This window comes from Centruroides sculpturatus, unplaced genomic scaffold (genome assembly GCF_000671375.1).
Source record: "Centruroides sculpturatus isolate CEXI.00-Female unplaced genomic scaffold, Cexi_2.0 scaffold908, whole genome shotgun sequence".
Lineage (NCBI taxonomy): Eukaryota > Metazoa > Arthropoda > Arachnida > Scorpiones > Buthidae > Centruroides > Centruroides sculpturatus.
In genome coordinates this window covers 129,588-156,656 of record NW_019385435.1, presented here as the reverse complement: position 1 = coordinate 156,656, position 27,069 = coordinate 129,588, and positions in this window count along the sequence as shown.

The following is a 27,069-nucleotide window of genomic DNA, read 5'->3' as shown; positions in this document are numbered from 1 at the left end:
TTTAAGCGCGTGTAGTAATTTTAATTAGTAAAATGCCATAATCACAGACAAAACAATTCATCACAACACACCAGACATCACATTGACAAACAATATCTGTACCAGGTGCTCACAACATACAAAATATATGTAATACTCAGAACTGTCCCACAAAATAAGGCATTCGTGACCTGTAATTTTTTCTTGCACGTGCATTATACCACGTAAATTACAGAATAGTGTAGAAATACTATGTCTTAACAATAATGCAATACATGAAAGTAACCATGCTAAACACGTCACAGATAGATATACCAGTAGCAAGCACCTACCCAAAATTACAGCTTGCCTTGATCCGGTAAGATACAGTCAAACCTGTTAACAACGGCCATTTAGGCGATCTTAAAAGTGTTGGTTGTTTAGTGGTTATCTTGTGTACATTTAGAAAAGACACGTTCCTGAAAATATGGCCGCCGTTTAGAGGTGGCCGTTATTAGAGGTTCGAGTGTACTAAGCAATAGTATCAACCGAATTGGACATTACTATTTTAACTTTATTTTTTTCGTTAATTTAAATATAAAAAAATGTAATTTTTTTTTATAAATCACAGAAACTTTTCCCTAATTTTTTAAATTTTTAATATATTTTTATAAGGAAAATAAAAAATNATGGCCTTTATATGATAAAGTTTAAGCGCGTGTAGTAATTTTAATTAGTAAAATGCCATAATCACAGACAAAACAATTCATCACAACACACCAGACATCACATTGACAAACAATATCTGTACCAGGTGCTCACAACATACAAAATATATGTAATACTCAGAACTGTCCCACAAAATAAGGCATTCGTGACCTGTAATTTTTTCTTGCACGTGCATTATACCACGTAAATTACAGAATAGTGTAGAAATACTATGTCTTAACAATAATGCAATACATGAAAGTAACCATGCTAAACACGTCACAGATAGATATACCAGTAGCAAGCACCTACCCAAAATTACAGCTTGCCTTGATCCGGTAAGATACAGTCAAACCTGTTAACAACGGCCATTTAGGCGATCTTAAAAGTGTTGGTTGTTTAGTGGTTATCTTGTGTACATTTAGAAAAGACACGTTCCTGAAAATATGGCCGCCGTTTAGAGGTGGCCGTTATTAGAGGTTCGAGTGTACTAAGCAATAGTATCAACCGAATTGGACATTACTATTTTAACTTTATTTTTTTCGTTAATTTAAATATAAAAAAATGTAATTTTTTTTTATAAATCACAGAAACTTTTCCCTAATTTTTTAAATTTTTAATATATTTTTATAAGGAAAATAAAAAATAATATAATTTTCTTTTTTATTTCGTACTTAACAAATCATTTTTATTGATTTTTCTCTTCAGAGATGCATACGTTAATATGCTAAATAATCTATAAAAAATAAAAAATATCAGACTAATTTAAAGTAAAATTAAAAGTTTATTCTATTTTTTAGATTTTATCTTTAAAAATTCATCGTATTTTTATACAAAATTTAAACAGAATCGATTTTTCAGAGTCACAAATGATCAATTTCTAAGTTAAATTAATCTAAAGTGTGGAAAATCAAAGTATATTTAACACAATTTTATACAGAAGACATACAGACAGACATTTTTAGTATATTATATGATTTTATGACGTCTCTTTATATATTATTTAAAAAATTTATAGAATTTTATCAGTTTGTAAATTTACAATTAGCGATTGTATGCCCGTATATAAATTTTAACTATAAGTAGAAACCTCTGAACAACGGCCATAAAAAATGGCAGTTGTTCAGAGGTGACTATTGCATTTTTGTTCAAAAAAAGTTTCTAAAATATTGCCGTTGTTTAGAGATAATGTTGTTGGGGGTGGTCCGTATTATCAATATCATTGTACAAAGGTTTGATTGTAGTTAAACCTGTACAATGATACTAACGACCACTGACAAAATACTATAGATGGGACGTTGTTGGTCGATGCCAGTTGCATTTTTAGTTTCAAAAAAATTTGAAAAAATGGCGCACTGTTTAAAAGTAACCGTTGTTGTGAGGTGGTCCCAATTACTAGTCTACTAAATGCAGTCGAGCCTCTAAACGACGGACAATGTCAAAAAAAATTCCTGGAAAAAATAGTAGCTGTTTATAGCTGTCCGTTATTGGAGGTTCAACTGTATAATATTAAAATGGCGATTAAATAATTGAAATAAAGTTACTACAAGTAGCCAGTTTAATATTGCATATCGAGAGTAAACAATTGTCAGTTTATCAATCATAATAAAACAACAACTTGTATTACTTGGAGGGGGGAAGAGTAAGAACAATCTACAATTGCTCCCATTTATTCTGAAAAATATTGTTTTATGGGAGTGTTGTCACTTATAAAATTTCACACTCCATTGTGGAAAATTTTATAAGAGGTAACATCAATTTTTTTCTCTTGGAATTTCCTATATTTCAGTCAATAAAGTCGTCTTCTACTTCAACGAAAAAATATCTGACGTGGAATTAAATAATATCGAAAATATATTTTATATTATTTTAATGTATGTAATATACATTAAAATAATATAAACTGTTATACGAGTGGATAAAACCACTAAACATTGGTAATTGGTTGTAGGTTTGTGCCTGGACAACGGTCTGGCCACGTAGAGTTTCCTCGGNAGTGTAAAATATGAATATATCAATTATATATTATGTTATTATATGTAGCCTATATTATTACGTATAATATACGTAATAATATACATATAAATTAAATAATATCGAAAATATATTTTATATTATTTTAATGTATGTAATATACATTAAAATAATATAAAATATATTTTCGATATTATTTAATTTATATGTATATTATTACGTATATTATACGTAATAATATAGGCTACATATAATAACATAATATATAATTGATATATTCATATTTTACACTCATAAAACTCATCATAATTTCGATCAAAATATAAATATAAATTGCATTTATCAATTTATAAGGGGCAGAAAGCCCCAATTAAGTATATACGAACTTCCGGTGTAAACCGGAAATCACGTTATTTTAATTCGAAAGTTTTCTCCTGAACGGAGTGAGATAACCAGCACGACTCCGTTGTTAACAGGAAAAGTATGATGTACCATACAAGGGCAAGACAGTACAAAAATTGAGAACGTTGTTTAGGGCCTTCTAAGTGAATAGCTTAAGGCCTCATACTTTTACGCGTATAATTATTTAGTAGCAGGGTAAGTAAGGCCTGTTATATATTACAGCTTAGGGTACAAAAATTTCGAGGCTGTAATTTCGAATACTATAGAATATATATCTGACAGGCAAAGGTTCTGGACAAAAGCCAACATTGATTATGTCTAATGCCTAAATTGAAGGTATTTAATGGCAGTTACAGGCTATTTTTTATTATATTTTTATGCTTATTAAGCATAGAAACAATGGCTTGTTATATGTATCAGTGTACATTATTTATACTATAATTTTTTCAGGCAAACTTGCCAGAAGTTATACCTTAAGACAATAAAGATTTCTGTAAGAAATTTGTAAATATTATGCTAAAAAAACAAATAAAAATAAATTCAGAAAATAAGAAAATAGCGAGATCATGTATAAATAATAAGGTATGAACATTTGTTTCGAAAATATGAACAATTTCGTGCTATATTTCCTTCCATATTTTCAAATATATTATATCGAGTAAACGTATAAAGGTTAGATAAAATATTTTTGAATTTTTATTAGAAAAATGTTTACGTGAGAATACATCTTGAAGATAAATTCTACAATTTTTTTGAAGTTTCCTTTCGAGTTTAACTACTATACAAGTCTGATCTAACGAATTAATATGTATTTTCTAGAGAGAATATTTGTGTTTCTTAACTCTTTCTATCGAAGATCTCAATGACCTTCTGGTAGAAAACCTATTGTTTATATACACGAAAAAAGCCTGAGATTTTTAACACAGATTTAAGAAATTTGCCACTAGTTAATTAGAACCTGTCAGAGTTTCAAATAATTAAATTAAACAGGAACGGATTTAGATTTGCTTCGTTCTTAAGCTACAGCACACAAGGCCTTTCCTTTCCCTATTTAATAATAAGTTTAACAGCTCAAGGCCTTAATATAACATGAAACTCTGAATTTGTGCTTGTTGGGCTTCAATTTGAAATTTATTTAATTCAAAAGTTTTCCCTAAAAGGAGTTAGATACTGCAGATGACCGGCACGGCTCTATTGTTAAAGGAAAAATATGATGTACAGGGGCAAGCCACTACTAATATGAGGTGGAGAGCATACATTTTAAATTAAATAAATTAAAAATGTGATTAAAAATTTCAGCCCGGCATTGTGAAAACGTCACAATAAATATTTGCTCGTTTGTTATATATATATATATATAACTCCGATCCTAAAATTTAAATGAAAATTTGGAAGATTTATTCGAACCGATGCAAAGTGCTTTTTTAATAGTTAAATTATGACGCAATACGTTTCTTATGTTATGTTATATTATAGAAAATTTTTTCTAGAATATAAATTATTTTCTAAAATTGTTATATTATAGAAAATATTTTGTATATTATAAATCTTTTTCTACAATTTTCGTATTATAGAAAACATTTTTTTTTCTATAATATAACAATTTTACTATAATTCGTTAAATAAAATTCACTCAAAAATTCAGTAAATCCAGTTAACAATTTCTGTTTTCTTCTTATTTTATACGATTTTTTTTAACATTCTTTTTTTTCGAAATTTAATCAGTGAAAGTCTTTTCTTCATTTCCTCTTCCTTCTTTAATTTCTTCTTTCTTTCGTCCTTTATTTGCTTTAATAATTTCCTTTAAAATATTCATCGTTTGGTTTCTTTCCCCCCTCTTAATTTTGTCCAATATTTTCTTCGACACAACACATTTTCAGTTTGAATTCCTCATCGACTGCATAAAAAGGCAACCACTCATTTCATCTGAATTCATTTCTTCCTCTAACTTCTGCATGTCTTTTGTATTATATTTATCAATTCTGAATAAAATCCAAGAGTAGAGTAGTAATATTTTATTTTTATTTTTATTATTATTTTTTCCAAAGAATTCTGCCTCGTAGGCTTTATATAGAAAAAAAAATTACTTCGTTCCATCGATTTTTTATCAAATTTTCGACTTTATGACTAAGATTTCATGTAAAATTTATAATAAAATTGTATATGGGGCCTCGTATATTCATTTCTCTTGCATTTTAGGAAACATATTCAAATTTGTAATGTAAAAAATCCTGCTAAAATATCCAATTATATGCCTTAATTAGTTGAGTATCATATAATAAATAGATAAAATTACAACTTAATTAAGATTAAATTAACATTATCCGTATCATATAAACTTATCCTGCTGCTCTGAAAGAACTGAATTCTAACCGGATCACCGATCCTGCTTCTGTAGGTTCAATTCTAGGGTCTGCTTCAATATTTTTATGGAGGAGTTAATCTGGATTCGTAGGGCTGTCCATCATCGCCTTGCATCTCTATTGTGCGTCTTGCCTAGCTTATAATTAGCATGGAAGCGGATCTTGCTACCCTTACCTAGGAGGGTAGTAAGGGCTAATTCTGGGATCTACTCCAAAATGTTTATGCATGAGTTAATATAATAACATAATATATAATTGATATATTCATATTTTACACTCATAAAACTCATCATAATTTCGATCAAAATATAAATATAAATTGCATTTATCAATTTATAAGGGGCAGAAAGCCCCAATTAAGTATATACGAACTTCCGGTGTAAACCGGAAATCACGTTATTTTAATTCGAAAGTTTTCTCCTGAACGGAGTGAGATAACCAGCACGACTCCGTTGTTAACAGGAAAAGTATGATGTACCATACAAGGGCAAGACAGTACAAAAATTGAGAACGTTGTTTAGGGCCTTCTAAGTGAATAGCTTAAGGCCTCATACTTTTACGCGTATAATTATTTAGTAGCAGGGTAAGTAAGGCCTGTTATATATTACAGCTTAGGGTACAAAAATTTCGAGGCTGTAATTTCGAATACTATAGAATATATATCTGACAGGCAAAGGTTCTGGACAAAAGCCAACATTGATTATGTCTAATGCCTAAATTGAAGGTATTTAATGGCAGTTACAGGCTATTTTTTATTATATTTTTATGCTTATTAAGCATAGAAACAATGGCTTGTTATATGTATCAGTGTACATTATTTATACTATAATTTTTTCAGGCAAACTTGCCAGAAGTTATACCTTAAGACAATAAAGATTTCTGTAAGAAATTTGTAAATATTATGCTAAAAAAACAAATAAAAATAAATTCAGAAAATAAGAAAATAGCGAGATCATGTATAAATAATAAGGTATGAACATTTGTTTCGAAAATATGAACAATTTCGTGCTATATTTCCTTCCATATTTTCAAATATATTATATCGAGTAAACGTATAAAGGTTAGATAAAATATTTTTGAATTTTTATTAGAAAAATGTTTACGTGAGAATACATCTTGAAGATAAATTCTACAATTTTTTTGAAGTTTCCTTTCGAGTTTAACTACTATACAAGTCTGATCTAACGAATTAATATGTATTTTCTAGAGAAAATATTTGTGTTTCTTAACTCTTTCTATCGAAGATCTCAATGTCCTTCTGGTAGAAAACCTATTGTTTATATACACGAAAAAAGCCTGAGATTTTTAACACAGATTTAAGAAATTTGCCACTAGTTAATTAGAACCTGTCAGAGTTTCAAATAATTAAATTAAACAGGAACGGATTTAGATTTGCTTCGTTCTTAAGCTACAGCACACAAGGCCTTTCCTTTCCCTATTTAATAATAAGTTTAACAGCTCAAGGCCTTAATATAACATGAAACTCTGAATTTGTGCTTGTTGGGCTTCAATTTGAAATTTATTTAATTCAAAAGTTTTCCCTAAAAGGAGTTAGATACTGCAGATGACCGGCACGGCTCTATTGTTAAAGGAAAAATATGATGTACAGGGGCAAGCCACTACTAATATGAGGTGGAGAGCATACATTTTAAATTAAATAAATTAAAAATGTGATTNTATTATTTTAATGTATGTAATATACATTAAAATAATATAAAATATATTTTCGATATTATTTAATTTATATGTATATTATTACGTATATTATACGTAATAATATAGGCTACATATAATAACATAATATATAATTGATATATTCATATTTTACACTCATAAAACTCATCATAATTTCGATCAAAATATAAATATAAATTGCATTTATCAATTTATAAGGGGCAGAAAGCCCCAATTAAGTATATACGAACTTCCGGTGTAAACCGGAAATCACGTTATTTTAATTCGAAAGTTTTCTCCTGAACGGAGTGAGATAACCAGCACGACTCCGTTGTTAACAGGAAAAGTATGATGTACCATACAAGGGCAAGACAGTACAAAAATTGAGAACGTTGTTTAGGGCCTTCTAAGTGAATAGCTTAAGGCCTCATACTTTTACGCGTATAATTATTTAGTAGCAGGGTAAGTAAGGCCTGTTATATATTACAGCTTAGGGTACAAAAATTTCGAGGCTGTAATTTCGAATACTATAGAATATATATCTGACAGGCAAAGGTTCTGGACAAAAGCCAACATTGATTATGTCTAATGCCTAAATTGAAGGTATTTAATGGCAGTTACAGGCTATTTTTTATTATATTTTTATGCTTATTAAGCATAGAAACAATGGCTTGTTATATGTATCAGTGTACATTATTTATACTATAATTTTTTCAGGCAAACTTGCCAGAAGTTATACCTTAAGACAATAAAGATTTCTGTAAGAAATTTGTAAATATTATGCTAAAAAAACAAATAAAAATAAATTCAGAAAATAAGAAAATAGCGAGATCATGTATAAATAATAAGGTATGAACATTTGTTTCGAAAATATGAACAATTTCGTGCTATATTTCCTTCCATATTTTCAAATATATTATATCGAGTAAACGTATAAAGGTTAGATAAAATATTTTTGAATTTTTATTAGAAAAATGTTTACGTGAGAATACATCTTGAAGATAAATTCTACAATTTTTTTGAAGTTTCCTTTCGAGTTTAACTACTATACAAGTCTGATCTAACGAATTAATATGTATTTTCTAGAGAGAATATTTGTGTTTCTTAACTCTTTCTATCGAAGATCTCAATGACCTTCTGGTAGAAAACCTATTGTTTATATACACGAAAAAAGCCTGAGATTTTTAACACAGATTTAAGAAATTTGCCACTAGTTAATTAGAACCTGTCAGAGTTTCAAATAATTAAATTAAACAGGAACGGATTTAGATTTGCTTCGTTCTTAAGCTACAGCACACAAGGCCTTTCCTTTCCCTATTTAATAATAAGTTTAACAGCTCAAGGCCTTAATATAACATGAAACTCTGAATTTGTGCTTGTTGGGCTTCAATTTGAAATTTATTTAATTCAAAAGTTTTCCCTAAAAGGAGTTAGATACTGCAGATGACCGGCACGGCTCTATTGTTAAAGGAAAAATATGATGTACAGGGGCAAGCCACTACTAATATGAGGTGGAGAGCATACATTTTAAATTAAATAAATTAAAAATGTGATTAAAAATTTCAGCCCGGCATTGTGAAAACGTCACAATAAATATTTGCTCGTTTGTTATATATATATATATATAACTCCGATCCTAAAATTTAAATGAAAATTTGGAAGATTTATTCGAACCGATGCAAAGTGCTTTTTTAATAGTTAAATTATGACGCAATACGTTTCTTATGTTATGTTATATTATAGAAAATTTTTTCTAGAATATAAATTATTTTCTAAAATTGTTATATTATAGAAAATATTTTGTATATTATAAATCTTTTTCTACAATTTTCGTATTATAGAAAACATTTTTTTTTCTATAATATAACAATTTTACTATAATTCGTTAAATAAAATTCACTCAAAAATTCAGTAAATCCAGTTAACAATTTCTGTTTTCTTCTTATTTTATACGATTTTTTTTAACATTCTTTTTTTTCGAAATTTAATCAGTGAAAGTCTTTTCTTCATTTCCTCTTCCTTCTTTAATTTCTTCTTTCTTTCGTCCTTTATTTGCTTTAATAATTTCCTTTAAAATATTCATCGTTTGGTTTCTTTCCCCCCTCTTAATTTTGTCCAATATTTTCTTCGACACAACACATTTTCAGTTTGAATTCCTCATCGACTGCATAAAAAGGCAACCACTCATTTCATCTGAATTCATTTCTTCCTCTAACTTCTGCATGTCTTTTGTATTATATTTATCAATTCTGAATAAAATCCAAGAGTAGAGTAGTAATATTTTATTTTTATTTTTATTATTATTTTTTCCAAAGAATTCTGCCTCGTAGGCTTTATATAGAAAAAAAAATTACTTCGTTCCATCGATTTTTTATCAAATTTTCGACTTTATGACTAAGATTTCATGTAAAATTTATAATAAAATTGTATATGGGGCCTCGTATATTCATTTCTCTTGCATTTTAGGAAACATATTCAAATTTGTAATGTAAAAAATCGTGCTAAAATATCCAATTATATGCCTTAATTAGTTGAGTATCATATAATAAATAGATAAAATTACAACTTAATTAAGATTAAATTAACATTATCCGTATCATATAAACTTATCCTGCTGCTCTGAAAGAACTGAATTCTAACCGGATCACCGATCCTGCTTCTGTAGGTTCAATTCTAGGGTCTGCTTCAATATTTTTATGGAGGAGTTAATCTGGATTCGTAGGGCTGTCCATCACCGCCTTGCATCTCTATTGTGCGTCTTGCCTAGCTTATAATTAGCATGGAAGCGGATCTTGCTACCCTTACCTAGGAGGGTAGTAAGGGCTAATTCTGGGATCTACTCCAAAATGTTTATGCATGAGTTAATCCAGATACGTAGTGCCTTGTCCTTTGCCGCCTTGCATGTTTATTGTGGTCCTTATCTAGATTATAATAGGCATGGAAGCAGTTCTTACGTAGATAGGTAGTAAGGGCCCTTCCTACCTTCCTCACTACTCTCACGTGTGAAGTAGTAAGAGGGACCCTGCTTGATTTGTTAAATTCTCACTTTTAAATTTCTTATCGCGTGAAGTTTTCATATTCATTGTCCTTATTAACACTTTCTGTTCATATAATGCATCTTATCACGTACACACATTACAACTGTATTATATATGAGTGATATTAATTTACAATAGAATTTCATCAATCCTTAGATAATTAAATTATGTTTCATTAAATAAGTTAGTTATAATCACGTTTTGATGAATGTTATTTGCATTCGTAAACAAATCGAAGAATTGTGACGTCATCAATTTAGTTATCTTTCTCTTTGATATTTGAATAATTTAAACAGTTGTATTTGCTGTTAAATTGTTTAAAAAGGAAAATACAAGACAAATATTCATCCTTCTGTATTCATATGGCTAGAAGAAAAAATCAATAATATATTTACATTCTTTCTTCGGTTTATATTCAAATTTTATATTAGATTTTATACACATACAAGGATAACTACAAAATATTACAAAATTTTAGGTCAATTTTGCTAGACCCTCGCTGCTTTAAGGCCTCGAATACGTACTGTACTGGACTCTGACGGAAGCGGCCGTTGTTCGTAGGTGCCGTTCTTCGGAGGTTCGAACGTACTGTACATGCTTGTCTTGCTTCAGTACTACTTAGAATTCTAGGCCTCAATACAGATCCGTCGAGAGCTGGTTTAGGGCCAGGGTATAATAATTTACAGGGCTAAGAACCACTAAGTTTTCGTTGATCTAGGGGGAAAATTCCCAGCTCCCCCTAATGCCCTGCTCATATGTCGTGTAATACGGATTTCACATTGTTTAAAAGGGGCCTATATTCTTGTAAAAGCCTCGAAGAAGCTAAATCTTTACGTGATACAAAATTTTATGGCTTGTTATATGTATCAGTGTACATTATTTATACTATAATTTTTTCAGGCAAACTTGCCAGAAGTTATACCTTAAGACAATAAAGATTTCTGTAAGAAATTTGTAAATATTATGCTAAAAAAACAAATAAAAATAAATTCAGAAAATAAGAAAATAGCGAGATCATGTATAAATAATAAGGTATGAACATTTGTTTCGAAAATATGAACAATTTCGTGCTATATTTCCTTCCATATTTTCAAATATATTATATCGAGTAAACGTATAAAGGTTAGATAAAATATTTTTGAATTTTTATTAGAAAAATGTTTACGTGAGAATACATCTTGAAGATAAATTCTACAATTTTTTTGAAGTTTCCTTTCGAGTTTAACTACTATACAAGTCTGATCTAACGAATTAATATGTATTTTCTAGAGAAAATATTTGTGTTTCTTAACTCTTTCTATCGAAGATCTCAATGTCCTTCTGGTAGAAAACCTATTGTTTATATACACGAAAAAAGCCTGAGATTTTTAACACAGATTTAAGAAATTTGCCACTAGTTAATTAGAACCTGTCAGAGTTTCAAATAATTAAATTAAACAGGAACGGATTTAGATTTGCTTCGTTCTTAAGCTACAGCACACAAGGCCTTTCCTTTCCCTATTTAATAATAAGTTTAACAGCTCANAATATTAGCGTAAGAAATGAAGCTAACTTATCTTCATGATCTTGGTAGGCTACATAATGAGTTTGTAAGGAGAAGGAAGAGGAAAAACAAGTTGTTAAGGAATTTTTCATCTGTAATTTTAATGAAAAATTATATAAATTTCTTTAATTTTTTTTAATTTTATAATATAAACAGGGCAGAATTTGCATAAGCTGCATCTTAGGGCCTCTCATTACGAGGCGTTAGGGCCTTACATTTTTTATACATATCATTATTTGGTGGAGGGTAAGAGCTTGTATACAGTCTTGTAATAGGTAAATCATGACTTTTCACAGTATTTTGTCTATTTAATTCTAATTTCCTTAAAGTTTCAAGTTAAACATCAAATTAAATATAGTACAATATTTCAACACTTTGTAGGGTAAAAATTACTTATATATTTGGGAAATATTGCTAAATATAGAATTATATCAGGCTTCTACTGATAAATACAATAGATATTATAGAATATACCGGTACAATTCATATTGAAATTCATATTCTAAGGAAGCTCTAATCAACGTGAGCTATATTCAATGACAATTATCATAATTAATATACGAGATGGTTAAAGATGTAGGCTATAAAAGTATAAATAAAGAGTAAAATATTGTATTTTTTTAAATTAAAATTTTACAAGAATCCTGTTTCATAGAGACTATTATAATCAGTTTACATATTTGTAGAGAGGACTCTGTCAATGTTAATTGTGTTCCTGTGCTTGTGAAGGATGTAAAAAGAAGCAAATTTTATTTTTATTTAGTTTCAATTTAAAAATTTTATTCTATTTACTTATAAAATAAAAATCTTATTTTTACATTTACATAACTATAAATCGTCGATTTTTATCATTTTTTAACGAATATTTGTAGAAAAAAAGGAGAAATTTTCGTTACAAAAAATTTATACTTTTATAGACAAGTAAAGTGTATTTTGAGGTAATAAATCGCTTTTATTATAAATAAATTTAAAAATCAGAAGAATTCAGTCACACTTTGGCATATCTTTCACTGATATTTAAATTGACCAATCAAGAAACATGATAGCGCGTGATTGATTTACAGTGCTGCCAACTTATTTTAAATAGCCAATAAAATCTTCGTAAACTGAAAATAATTTTTACATATTTTCCTCATTATAAATAGCAATGCTACCTATCATTTTTCTTTATTTGGTAACTCAATTATTGCTTGATTTCACTCATCTAGAATTACATTGTTTGATATTCTAATATAATAATAATATATTGCACGAAATCTAGGTAAAATTCTTAATAATTCCTCTCTTATATCATCTGAGTGAATTTATTATTTCATTTATTTTAGACTTGAAATCTTAAATTACCTTCATATATTTTTATTTTTATTTTTAATATTCCCTACCATTAGCCGAATGGATGAAACCACTAAACACTATCGTGGGTTTGCACCTCACCAAATGACAGGCACTTTTTGAGATTTCTTCACGTGCTTATCATCTAAATCGGGCCAGTTTTCCATAGAAGTCTTTCAGGGAGGCATATTCCTTTGGCAGATCTCTCGCGTGTTGTGTTGCCTTCTGTCATCAATCCAATCTCTCTTAATTTAATCTTTTATTAAATTATAACAAATCTCGTTTCCCATATAACATTACTTTCAATCCTCGGTTCTCTCTACTCAATATAATGTCTTCCTAAATAGTGGCACCCCGTAAAACGCCATGATACTCGCAAACGAATCTTTATTGGAGGGAGAACCCATCATTGAAGGGGCCCTCGCCCCTTCAATGATGGGTTCTTCCTCATTGAAGGGATGTGTAATGTATTGTAACATTTTGCATTGCAAACCGCATTGTTACCACCAAATTACAAACTCCCAAACTCGAATGTGTGCAGATTTCGCCACTGTATATAATTCTTATTGTTTCGAATACTTCGTTTTAGCGCCACACTCGATTTAGCGCCCATTTCAGATAACGCTAAATCGAAGTTTACCCCGATTTGACTCCATCTCTTCTTAAAAATTGAATGAGTATTGATATGAAATTATATAATTTTTTTTCTTTCAACTTCTTGATAACGTCGGTCACATCCAAAGAGAAAAGTTTAGAATAGAATTGAATTTAGAAGTTTGATCTTTTTATTTCATAAATTAATTTTTATTCTTTTCACATTCTTCGAACTGACTCGCGGCACATGCAGAGGAAGGTATAAGAAAGTATTTAAAGAAATTGAATCAAATAAATTAAATTGGGATTTAATACGATTACTTTTGATTTTTTGGTAAGAAAAAAATCAATAATTTCGATAAAATCACGTCTTAACATTGCGATAATTTTCTCGAAATTCAGATATTTTGAGAATTTTTTGATATTTTTAAATTCTTTCTGACGAAATAGTGTACAATATTACGTCAATTTGACGTCAATTTACGCTTCCCCATTGCAAATACAGGAATGACGTAAAAGTGTATACTAGTGTGACAAAACGAATGAATTTAATCTGTTTAAAGAAGACAAAGAATTGAACTAATTTCCATGCTAATTAATGACTTCTTGAATTAATTTATAAAATTTTTAACGTGTATATCAAATATTATTTAATATATATTGAATTTAAAGAAATTACAGTATTTGGTCATTCCCCATACGTAAGTCATGCTGACCAACCCTCTCGAGGATTAAACCCGCTCCCATAGTTGGCAAGCCATGTCGACTTTACGAAATCGTTAGGGATCAAAGGGGCGATTTCCTTTGCAACAATGAGACAATTTCAAGTAACATTTAGTGCCTTGCAGGACCTCCTTCGTTTGGATATGGCATAAAGGCACATAGGCATCGGACACAGATTTTCCTACAGATACTGCAACTTCCTCCAGATGAGTGTGAGCGATCTCAGATCCTCCTCTGCAGATTCCTCACATCCACAGACGTCCCACAAATACTCGATGGGTGACAAATTTACACTTGAAAAACTAAGGAAGTATGGCAACATGACAAAGGCATTCCTGGAAAATCCTACCTATGTGCAGAAGAGTCTTGCTAGAAAATGGTTGTTTGTAGTCCTGGTATAAAAGGCAACACATAAGAGCAAAGGATTTCCAGAACTTACCCCTTAATGTCCCTTGTACCACTAGTAGGGGTGACCGAATGTCTCCTCAGACCAACAGTGGGGTAGTGTGCCTCTTAACAGTTAAAGTGGATTGTAGCACTAACCAGTGATTATTTAAACACTAACACTGTAGTCGTCTGTTACCAAACAGAACCAAAAATAGAATTTAATCTGTGAATAAATTTGAAGAAATCTATTAAGGAAAGATATGTGAAAAATTAATTTTTTTTTTGAAGAACATCGATGGGTTCTTTAACGACTTTATAGAATCCTTTGTATAAAAACAATAAACAAATATTTGTTTATGGTTCGTGAATTTGTTTATTGTTTGTTTATTTGTAAACCTTTCGTGAACATTTTGTGTCGACAAGATTCAAGAAACAATAAACTAATATTTGTTTATTGTTTCTTGAATCTTGTCGACACAAAATGTTCACGAAAGGTTTACAAAAGATGAATGGATGAATGGGTAAGATATCTCAACACGGGAGATCAACTAAAGGATGCTACCCGTGAGGGAAGCTGGCCCCTATTTACAAGTGTTAGACACGTGAAGAAAATCCGAAAACTTCACTTCGCCAACCCGCTGGTCAGACGCGTATCGGCGACCAACTGCCAGTGTTCAACGGTTTTATCACCTGATTCACAAAAGATCACAAATTCTGAAGGGGTTCAAACAAATCGGAGACGTAACCTCACCCTAATCAAAATTGAAACATTCACTTCTCGGATGCACCCGTGGATTCTTCACTAAATCCGTCTTCTCTGCAAACTCATTACCTGCGGGTCACTCGTAGATTTGGGTAACCCCTTCCAGGAAATGACAGGTTCTTAAATAAATATGCAGTAGGGAGTATCGCTGATATTGCGCTTTATCATTTTGAGAAGGAGCCGTAAACATTCTTTGCGCAAGTAATACGTAAACAAGTAATTCATAACATGAATTACTTGTTTACGTATTAAACAAAGGAATGCGCAAAGAATATTTTTTAAAATAATGTCTTGCAATTCCTGACAATAGAATAAAAACGAAGGAAAATATCGTTTCGAGGATTTCTTCAAAGCGGCTCACTTACAATTGATAAATATAAAAAACAGGTTACTAAGCAACCGGTCCACTGAGGATTCCCCAAATACTAGATTGATCGATTCTTCCATACTTAACTTAAGAATATATCTGGATTTTATTAAAATCTGTTTGCACCAGTGACGTATATTTTCTTCTTGCTTCAATTTAAAAGTGATAATTCCAAACATATTTCACGAATTAGCTTTAAGAAAATATAATTATTTTCTACTTTAACATAATTATTACGCATTTTTTTTGACGTAGAGAAAAGATAAATTAAGGAAGTCTTGTGTTTTTGCATACATTGTAAATATCTTAATTGCCTGCTAAGGAATATTAAGTAGCCTGCAAAAAATATCAGAATGTCATCTCGTGTTGGCAGGTGCATAATGATGTAAATGTTAAAGATAAAGAAAGGGGGAAGCAGAAGAGACGAAATAATATGGAACAGTTTAAAAGCCAACAGTCTGATGAAAACGAGAAAAAATACATTTGGAATAGTTTTGGCACGTAAAAAGATATCAAAAATACAGAGCAATAGATCACGAACAGAGAGATCGGATGGAAGAGAATAGAGAAAAAAATAAGATAATAGAATAATAATTCATACACGAAAAAGAGAGATTCAGTAAGTAAGATCGATTCATTGAAGAAAGAATGAAGATCGAGAAGAAAAATTTATCCCCCGTGGCCGAGTAGCTAAAACCACTAAACCCTGGTTGTTGTTGTAGGTTTGTGCCTGGACAACGGTCTGGCCACGTAGAGTTTCCTCGGTTTTCTTCAAGTTTGTAACATCCAATCAGGGACCACTTTCCCATAAAACGTCTTTCCGGGTGGCATTTTCCCACATTTTGAGTGCCGTTTACGTGAAAACATAAAAACAAATATTAATTCATTAAAGGAATATCCAGGAAGGAAGAATGATCCATTAAAGGAAGGAAGAGGAAAAAGAACAAAATGGAAGATTTTGATTATTCTGGCCACAAATGATAAAGGTGAGGGGCATGTTTCATCAAGTAACCATGCAAGAAGTATTGATAAAATATATTATTCTCAATAAGAAAATTGGATTTCTAATCCAATTTTTCTGAAAGAATCAAAGACTTTTTCACAATGAACTGATACAATAATTAATTAATAACGTTCGAAAACGAATTATTATTTTAATATATAAAAAAGAAAAACTTCATTATTAAGATTGATTAAGATTCTTGGTAATTTGATTTGTCCGTCCTTTATAACGAAATACAGTAATTAACAGTTATTAAATTAAGAATTGAATTAAATTTATCACTTTAATCATTCATATAATAAATGAATTACAATGTTATTCCCTATTATTGTAATTCAATTATTATATTTAACTCTTACAAATTTAAAATGTAATTAAAATTGATTTTTTTTCAGATGTGTTGGAGTTGCAACAGGGTAGCAATTGTTCTGCATATAAAAAGTATTAAGGGACTGAGTGGAAAAAGTTATTCCCTGTGTCATTTGTTGAAAATACAGTCAAACCTCAATTTAGCGCCACCACTTCTCGTCTTTAAACTTCTCATTAAATCTTTCTGTCCTGTGAGCACTAAGAGGGCCTTTTCTTAGTAAACCCATTACTGTTTTGGCCAGGCCCACGGGGTGATCAAGTGGTAAGAACCCGACATCTCCGGATAGACCACCCCCCGAAAAATTCTCGGGAATTTTCGATCCATCCGGATTCGAACCCAGGTTCTCCATAGCGGTAGGCTGCCACCTAAACCGCTTATAATGAGAACTTTATAGTGTTCAGTAGTGTTGGTCTCAGGTTCGTCCTAGTCACGTGGTGTTTTTTGGATTTTCTTTACCCTAAATGGGGGTCAGTTTCTCATAAAAGACCGCTCAGAGTTATCCAACCACGGCAGATCCACGTGTCTATAGCAAATTCCTACATTCCTTTTTTTATTAAATACACATCGATATTTCTCATCTTTCTACTCAGCTTTCAAATTATTTTTATTACTTTTTTAACCAATAAAAGTATTTAATTTCTTAATTTTCTATCTCTTCCAGTTCTGTCGATAGTTTCTTCATCGTCTTCAGTTACTTCGATTTATATTAGTTGATTTTTTCGTGAAGTTTCGGTGTAGAAGTTCTATATTGAATTACGTTGTTCACCACAAAGTTCCAAAATTTAATTTATATTAATTTCGTTATATGGATGAATCACAAATAAAATATTATTTGCAAATACGTCTAAACGAAGAAAAACTTTATTGTATTAATTTTTAAAAATTAAATTATATATAAAATCTTATTGATGAGGAAATAATTAAGTGATAAGTCTGTAGCATATTTATACTGGATATAAAATTGTACAGAATCTTAAGACGATTATTTATCAATTTAGATGATTATATAAAGAATAATAAAAAAAAATTATGGGTTTTTATGAAAAAAATGATAAATGAATAATTGAAAAAGATGGATTTTTGAACAATTATAGTGTTACGATGTTAGCCAGTCGCTTGAAAGATCTGGGTTCGAATCCCCTTAATGATCCATAATCCTCATAAGTTATCATGAATTGTATCGGTTAAGGCAGTGTTTCTCAACGGTGCGATATCGCCCCCATGTGGGCGTTTTTCCATGTTGAGGGGGCGATTAGTAACAATTTATATTTTGGGGGCGAAAAACAATTTTCTGGGTGATATAGTAAAACATTATATTAAGAATAATTAGATATTTTATTCGTTATATCGTACAATGATTAAACAAATAACATTATACTAGTCACTAGTCTATTCAATGCAGTACGAATTTGGCGTTAACCATGGCCCTGGGCATCGGAATTTTGAAGTGAAAGAGGCGATACTACGTAATACTACGTAACAGTTTTATTGAAGGGGCGACGATTCGTTAGAGGTTGAGAAACACTGGGTTAAGGCATCTTCTTCCAACACTCACTTATGTTGAGCGACCTCATTGCCAGTCTTATTTCGATGTTATTTATGCATAATTACTAGCATATTTAATTCCATTTTTTTCTAGCTCAAATCACTATACTTCACAGATAAAGCTTTACTTTTATGCGTAAGATTATCCATGTATATGAATTAAATACAGTGTAGAGCTGTATTTAATTCATTAGAGCTGTATTAGAGGTCATTATGCTCTACGCTGTCTTACATTAACTGTCGAATGCACTAGCCAAGCGCTCTGAAGAACTCGACTAATTCCGAATCAGCTCAAATTTTCAGGTGTGTCTCATTAAACATTGTTAGTTGATCGTGGGTACTGGTTAGTTGCCCATTGAACGCTGGTGGGCTTAGCCCCGCCAAGCCCACCAGAATTCAATGGGCTCGCACCTGGCGAAGTGGAGTTTTCCGAGTTTTATTCATGTCAATAGTACCCCCAAAGACCTCCCGGGAGGCATCCTTCTCGGCAGATTGACCATGTGTCGCGTTGCGGTAAACAAATAAACTAATCCATCTCACCAACGAGCTGGCAGCATTGAGGACCCGTTGCCTTATTTGCTTTACATGTTCAACACAAAAATACGGCTCAGTTTCCCATAGAAAGTCTTCCCGAAAAATATTCCCCTTTGGCATGTATTGCTTTGCTTCATCTCATCAATCCAATCCAAATTTTCGGATGCATTACCTTCCCCCATTGTGAGTCTGGCTGAAATTCAGGATGAGTATGAATAAAGGCTTTTTTACTTAGTGGCCGCAGAAAAGGCCCAATAAAGCCCTCATAATGCTATGAAAACATTAAAATTCAAAATTATTCTCCATTATTCCGTATTAAATATGAAGGAGTATCATAAATCAAAATCTTGCGCCAAATCACAAAATCTAGTTCTGCTGCGACAGATGAACCTGCAAGATATACATCAAAGTACATAAATAAAATATTTGGCATGCAAATATTATGCAAATTATTTTCATAAAATGTAAGCACTATTTTCTGTTTAGAGCTGATACAAATTCGATTCAGAAACCGAGCAACGTACTGTAACAATGCAAAAATATCACGGAATAAGCTGTAAAATGTAATATAAAATATATTAAAGAACTAGTAAAATCGATATAAATTAAATTTTAGATAAATTTAGACACGTAGATCCATTCTACGTGTGTGGCCCTTTCAAGCCAATCCTATTACAAATCCGATCAACTGGTAATACATGTCTTAGGAACGGAAGACATTTTATATATATCAAACGATTTATCACAAGAATAGAAATAGATAAACGACAAAAAAATATACAGAGTAAAAATATAGAAAAATATATAAATATAGATTTCATACGACCAAAATTTATGCCCTTTGTAATAGTGGAATTGCAAGGTCAGGGGTCGTAAAATAGGTTTTATTTGTTTTTTAATATAGCATATAAACCGAACTGAAATTATTTATTAATAAACAAATAATAACACCAAATTCATTAATTTTTTCTTGAAAAATATCTTAAAATTAATTTTAATTGTAATTACTAAATTTAATACAAGATGGCGACTTAATCGGATGCCTCCGAATAACATAATATCTATGCATTTCATTAGCCACGTTATAGCCCAATAATAAATACGTTATTATTATTTGATTATTTATTTAAATATACTTTAATTTTAAAATGAAAATAAACATTATAAAAAATGAAACAAGGTACAGAAGTAAAGCATAAATAAGACGAGGAAAAAAAATTGATAATTTGAAATAAATTAAATTATAGTCTTTAATTAGTTAAATTATTGCATATATTACAACTATTAATACCGGTAATATTTTTGACAGTGATTTACTTTTATATTTGTTTAAAAAATTTTTAAATTACTTTTTAAAAATAAAAAATAACAAAAAACACACCGTTATGCGAGAACAGTGTCCCCATCTAGTATGAAATATTTAAATTTAATTTCTAACTTGATTTTTAAAAAATTTATGAAATTGCAAAAATTAAATTAATTTGTAATGAAAATTTTTAATAAAGGTTCTTAATGAATTTAATAAAATTACAGAGCATTATTACAGAATTTTATTAAATTAAATTATGCATTATTAAACATACATTAAGTATATTATTGTTTACTTTTTTATTTTTTCTGCCCTAAAGGCACTGAGAGGGCGTTTTTTAGGCCCGTTGGAATTTAGCCAGGTCCACAATGGAACCGTCGGGTGGTGAAAGACGGGCCCCAATTTATTTATACAGTATTTGCTATTATTTACTACAAGCCAGTTCTTAGAGCTTTACTATAGCCTGGCATAGCCTTTACATTCTTAATTCCTATACTAAAGGCCCACATCTCATAAAAGTCTAGTAGGATACTCAACAATCCTAACAGAAACCCTGTTAAAAAAAATAATTTCTACTTACGTAATTTTGGCATCCTAAGAAAATCTTTATCGTCTAGTCCTTCATCTCCATACAGTAAAACTTGTCTAAAACGGAAACCTGCTAAACGGAAAAAAGAATTCAATACCACGCGATTTCTGTTCACGCAGGTTTTACTATATATTTTAATAACTTGAAAATTACTTGCGGGAACAGTTGGTATAACTCAAAGTGCGATAAAGGAAAAAAAATGTAAAGAAATCAAATAAAAATTCTTTTAAAATCGAGAAATAATTTACATTTCTAACAAGTATAAGTTTTAAATATTTTAATTTTCGGCCATCTGCCACAATCGCCAAAGGATCAGCAATGAGCCAAATCATCGGCCATAAAGAGACAAAAGAATCAAACATGTTCCAAATGATGAGCCATAAAAAGACAAATGATCAGCTATAAAGAGACAAAAGAATCAAGCAGCCAAATGATCAGTCGCAAGCGCCAAAGGACTAGCCATAAACCTGCTTTTTCTTCCATCCATATTAAACTTGTTGCAGACATGTCCTTCCAGATAAAATTAATGTACAGTCATTATCATCATCATCATCATCCTACTAATATTTTGCATTAATTTGCCAAGCTTTACTTACAGAGAGAATCAATCTTTGTTTCTCTACCAAATCACTGAAGAAGATTTACTTATCAAAGAGCATTATGTAAAGTACTGTAAAAAAAGACAAAAATATTAAAATTCCAACAAAAAATGTATAAAATTTAATTTATTTTACGATTAAAATTTAAACGCTATATAAAATAAACGGCTTTCTCAAAATGGATTTTAAAATCTTGATGCTGAAAGCTTTGAATATGGAATGGGTTTTCATATTTTCACTATCGATTAGGAGATTTGCTTTGATCTTCTTAACCAAACTTCAGTGAAAGTTCATAGTTCGAATTTATTCCGGTCGTGTCTGTGTGTCCAATAATATTACATGTCCTTTGAGATTTCGGTTCTTTAGATATGAATTATCTGATGGTCATTCAGGGAATATGAACTCTGCACACGTGGTCCAAACTTCAATTTGCTCTTAATTTATGAACTAAATATGTAATTACAGTGAAACCTGTGTAATTACAGGTTTTACTGTAATTACACAGGATATCGCAAACCGGAATCGCACGATATCAAATATTTTTTTTCGGTTTGGCATATTTCCGTTTTGAACAGGTTTCTATTAGCATATAAAATCGCTCCGTTTAGGCGGGTTTCTTCTTTGAAATGGAGCTATTTTCTATGTTTTAAAAAAACTGTTTAAAACAAAAACCTGCCAAACCAGAAAAATATTTGGTAGTGTGCGATTCCGGTTTACGCAGGTTTTACTGTAGGATGGTTATTAATTAATTCTGCTGTTGTTAAATTAACAAAAGTAAAGATTTGTTTAAGATTAATCAGCATTATACAATCATCTTTATAAGGAAGAGTCTAAGAAAGAAAGACAGAGAGGAGCCCGAGTCACAAATGTGGGCCTTCCCTCCTTCGACAGCTATAGACAAAATTTTTCTAAGCTCTCTATATCGGGTATATTGACCAAATGATGCTATTGGCATCCCTTTTACCTGAATCTGCAAGAAGTTATCATAATTCTTTGTTGGCACCTGTCTATCATGGCCTGTACTAAAGTAGAATCATTACGCTTCATTTCGTATACAGAAAGGGCCCTAAAATTAAAATTTTCATATACCAAAAATTCATGTACTCAAGTTTCGTGTTATATAAATTTTATGGCTTTTGGTATAGCATTAGGCCCCACATTTATAGAATTTCAGGGCCCATCTTCACTTCTGAATTCTTGTTTAAAACAAAGTTTTAAAGTAAAATCTGAATGTAAAAAATGAATTCGTGAGCATTGAAGAGATATAATTGCCACTAATATATTAAATATTAAAATAGGCCTTAGGCATAAATATAATTAAATATGCTAATAAATTTCATTGACTCCGCATAAATTATATTACTAATTTACATATGCTGTGATATTGTATAGCAACAACCAGGCCTTTCAGAAATTATAAGAGGCTAGGAATAAACTATAACAAATTTTTTGAGGCCCTCTAATGTGAGCTATAATGAGGCCTTGTTGGCACCCATGTGAATATAAAATATTTCATAGAATAATAAATTAGATTATTCACATTTTTGCACATTAAAATGACGAAAAAATTTATATTTAGTCAAACTTCTAACAACGGCCACCTCTAAACGGCGGCCATTTTCTGGAAACGTTTAATTTTTGAAATGTATACAAAATAACCTCCAAACAATGCCACCTCCGAATAACGGCCATTTTTTAACATCTATTCAATGTCCGTCGTTTACAGGTTGATCGTATTTAAATACTTCATATATTTTAACCATTAAAACGTGGAATTGAAGCTCTGGAATAAAAAAATTCTTCGCGTAAATTGGGCACATTTTTTAAGTTTAAGAGGGGAGAAGAAGTAATAAATCAATATTTTAATTAAAAACAAGGTTTTGACCTATTTATTTAAGGCCCGAACATAACATAGAAAGTAAGAGGGAAAGTGGTATTGATGGGTATTGATTTTTTTAAGTGTGCTAGAGACAAAGATGGCCGCCATTCTTGTAAAAGAGAGGATACATTTGTCGGGTGGGAAATACGTGACGTAATAATGGATCACGAACGACGTAACAGAGGTCATGCAAAGATTCATTTATTATCTTCTATGTTTAGTACGTATAGGGCCCGTTGTCGACAGAACATTATTCACAATGACAGTAACACGGACGTCCCTTCTGAAATAATTGTTTTTCTAGTGTTTAAAAATTAATTCCGTCACAAGGTTAAAGATCGTAATAGCGTATATAACTACACTTAATTGAAATAATTAAAGTAAATGAAAGGCATAATATATAGAGACGTTATTATTATTTTTTTTAAATTCTTTTTTTATATTTATTTAACCATTTTGATTTATTTAACACGCGATTTTAATTGAAAATTATTTTTTTATTTAATATTATAATTTATTATTATTTACAAACAAGATGGAAAATTAAAAATAATTTATATGTTTTCTTAGTTTGTGAATTAACTAACAGATGTCACCACTTACGAAAGGTTTGATTCTTTTTTTTAAATGTTAAATATGATAAAAATTTATGATAATTAATTCTAATTTAAATGTATTATTTTTTGTTTTAAGGGTCCTTAGATTTTGCTTCTTATTTTATAATACAGTCTAATCTCCAATAATGGCCGCCTCTGAACGGCGGTCTTTTTTTCAGGAATTTTTTAAAATTTTAGACAAAAATGCAAACAAAACAACCTTTGAACAATGGCTAATTTTTGTGTGCTTCTGTTAGTTTCCGTTGTTCAGAGGTTTGAGTGTATATTTTTAAAATTTGAATTGAAGTATCTGACATTCTTTATTCCTTAAAAGCATAAAATATCCTCGAATATTTAACTATACAAAACAAAAATAATACAAAAATATGATAGAAAAATCTTTATTATATTAAAATTTATTTTATTATTTTTCCTCTTTTGTATGAGATAAAATCGAAATTCCTCAAACACTTTGCTTCAATGCAATTTTTATATTGTCAAATACAATTTTATGACCATTCTTTAAATATATATATTCTTCCACAGAAAATTTTAGAAAATAAAATACTTTTTTATATTTTTCTATACTTTCTTTCTATAATGTATATAATAAGTTAACTGTAATATCTTAAAAGTATCCTATGCCAGTAGCAAACAAGATTACTCCAGAGAACATCATTGATGCGGATGTTGATCAAGATCTCGTCTCCAACTTTTAAACTTCTTTCATTATTTGATTTTCTTTCAGTAAATAAGACAGTTCGTCTTCACTATATTAATGCTTTGATACTTTTTTTTAACATTAAAAATAATGAATTTGATTAATTATTGAGAATTTTTTCCTCTATCAATTTAGAAAAATTGACGTCGATACCTGTTTAGATAAGCAGGGAAGAGAAATTTGGAAATCAGATAAAAATGTCAACTTCATTTTTTTGTGTATAGTCTAAACATTAATTCTATTATTTTTTTTTCCTTCTTCTTCTTTTTTTTGACGTAGAATAAATGAAGAGCTGCTCATTTTCCACTTTCAATTCTCTTAAATCTTCTTCCTTAACTTAAAGCATCCTTTAAATATATTCTGGTGTACTTTATAAATGCTAAAAATAAAAAGTCTATATTTTAAAATATAAGAACTTCTCCTATTTTTTGTCTAGTTTTGAAGCATAAAATTCCAAATATTAATGCAAATTTAGTATTGATAATTAATAAAGTTATTTGAAATAATCTCGTATAATCATACCCCGCTTTACGACGTTGTATATATTTTATTATAATTATAGAAACGTCATAAGTGAGGTATTTTAGTTGACCATCCATGTATTGTATTATATAATTATTATTTATAAAAGTAATACAGTAGTAATAAAACGTATATTTTCGAAAACGTAATGTCAATTTGTTTCGTTAAACTTGGAAAATAGAATGGTTCGTTTTACGACGATTTTCTACAAATTAGTTAGGTCGTGTTGTGTAACACAGAACAGTGGATTTTGGTGACGTTAGACCAGAAGAGAGAGAGCGTTGTGTCTTGGTATCACAGATAAGCAGCAACAGCATATACAGCAATTGAATTTTTCTAAAGTCTGGTAAGAACTATAAGAGTTGTATGCAGAAAGTTTCAAATTATTCAATTAAGAATGAAACTTGGTAGATCGCTTGTGTGTTGCATTGCCTTCTTCTATCAATTCAATCCAATCCTGATTGCAACAGATCATAATACCTAGATCATTGATTTCGAAGCTACACAGCATATAATTCCCAACAAGAGATATTTCTCAGATCTGAGAGAAGAATTAAGAGATCTGAAAGCTATGTTTGGTGACAAAGATTGTCATATTGTATACGGATGCGCAACAGCATCACCAAATGTTTATCACGTTCTTTCAGATATCTCACCAACAAATTAGCAAATGCTCTCTTTCTTTATTCTCAAAACAAGTTTGTTTAGAATGTGAAATAATCATAATAAACGTGTGGAGATTAAGTAGGTACACCGAATTAAACTTATTCCTAAGGAAGAAAGTATAACTCCATCTCGGTATTTAAGGTTATTTATATGTAATTAAAGTTAATTCTCTTCCAAATATTAAACGGATGCCGTTGTCACTTCCATTAACATGCAACGATATGATCTTAACTTAGCTGTACTTTGCATCCATTAACTTTCCTCTGTAAGACTATATTTCAAGTAGAGAGCGCAAGAGGGGAATTTAAATAAACCTTTTTAAAGAAAAGAATTCGTAAACGAGACAGCAAAAATGTTGCCCAATTATATAAATAATTCATTCGACACTTTTACTAAAATATTTCTGTTATTTAATTTAATATTTTCTTTATATTTTATCTGCAGCTTCATATATAATGCGTTTTCCTATTTAAGAAATATATATAATTTTTTAATTTAAATTTAATTTGTGTTAATTAAAAATATTTTTTAAAATTCACTTTCTCTTTTAAGATCTTCGCAATTATTCTTGAAATTATCTCATAAAAATCATTTTATAAGTTTAAATCCTTCTAAATTTCTCTAACTTTGTGTAATCTTTTCATATAAATTTTAAATAATTAATAATTTAATTATTTAATTTTTTATCAATTAATATTACGATGAGAGAGGTTAAGAGTAATAAAAATAGTAGTGTTTGTGATAGTATCAGCAGAAACATACAGCAGTATCTACAAGCTTACAGCATTATCTAGTGTTAAAAGTTTTAAAAATTTATAATTAATTTATTTTATAAGTTTTATTTATAAAATCTTGTAAAATGTTATAATTTATTCATTCTAAAATTACATTATTAAATAAAATTTAATTA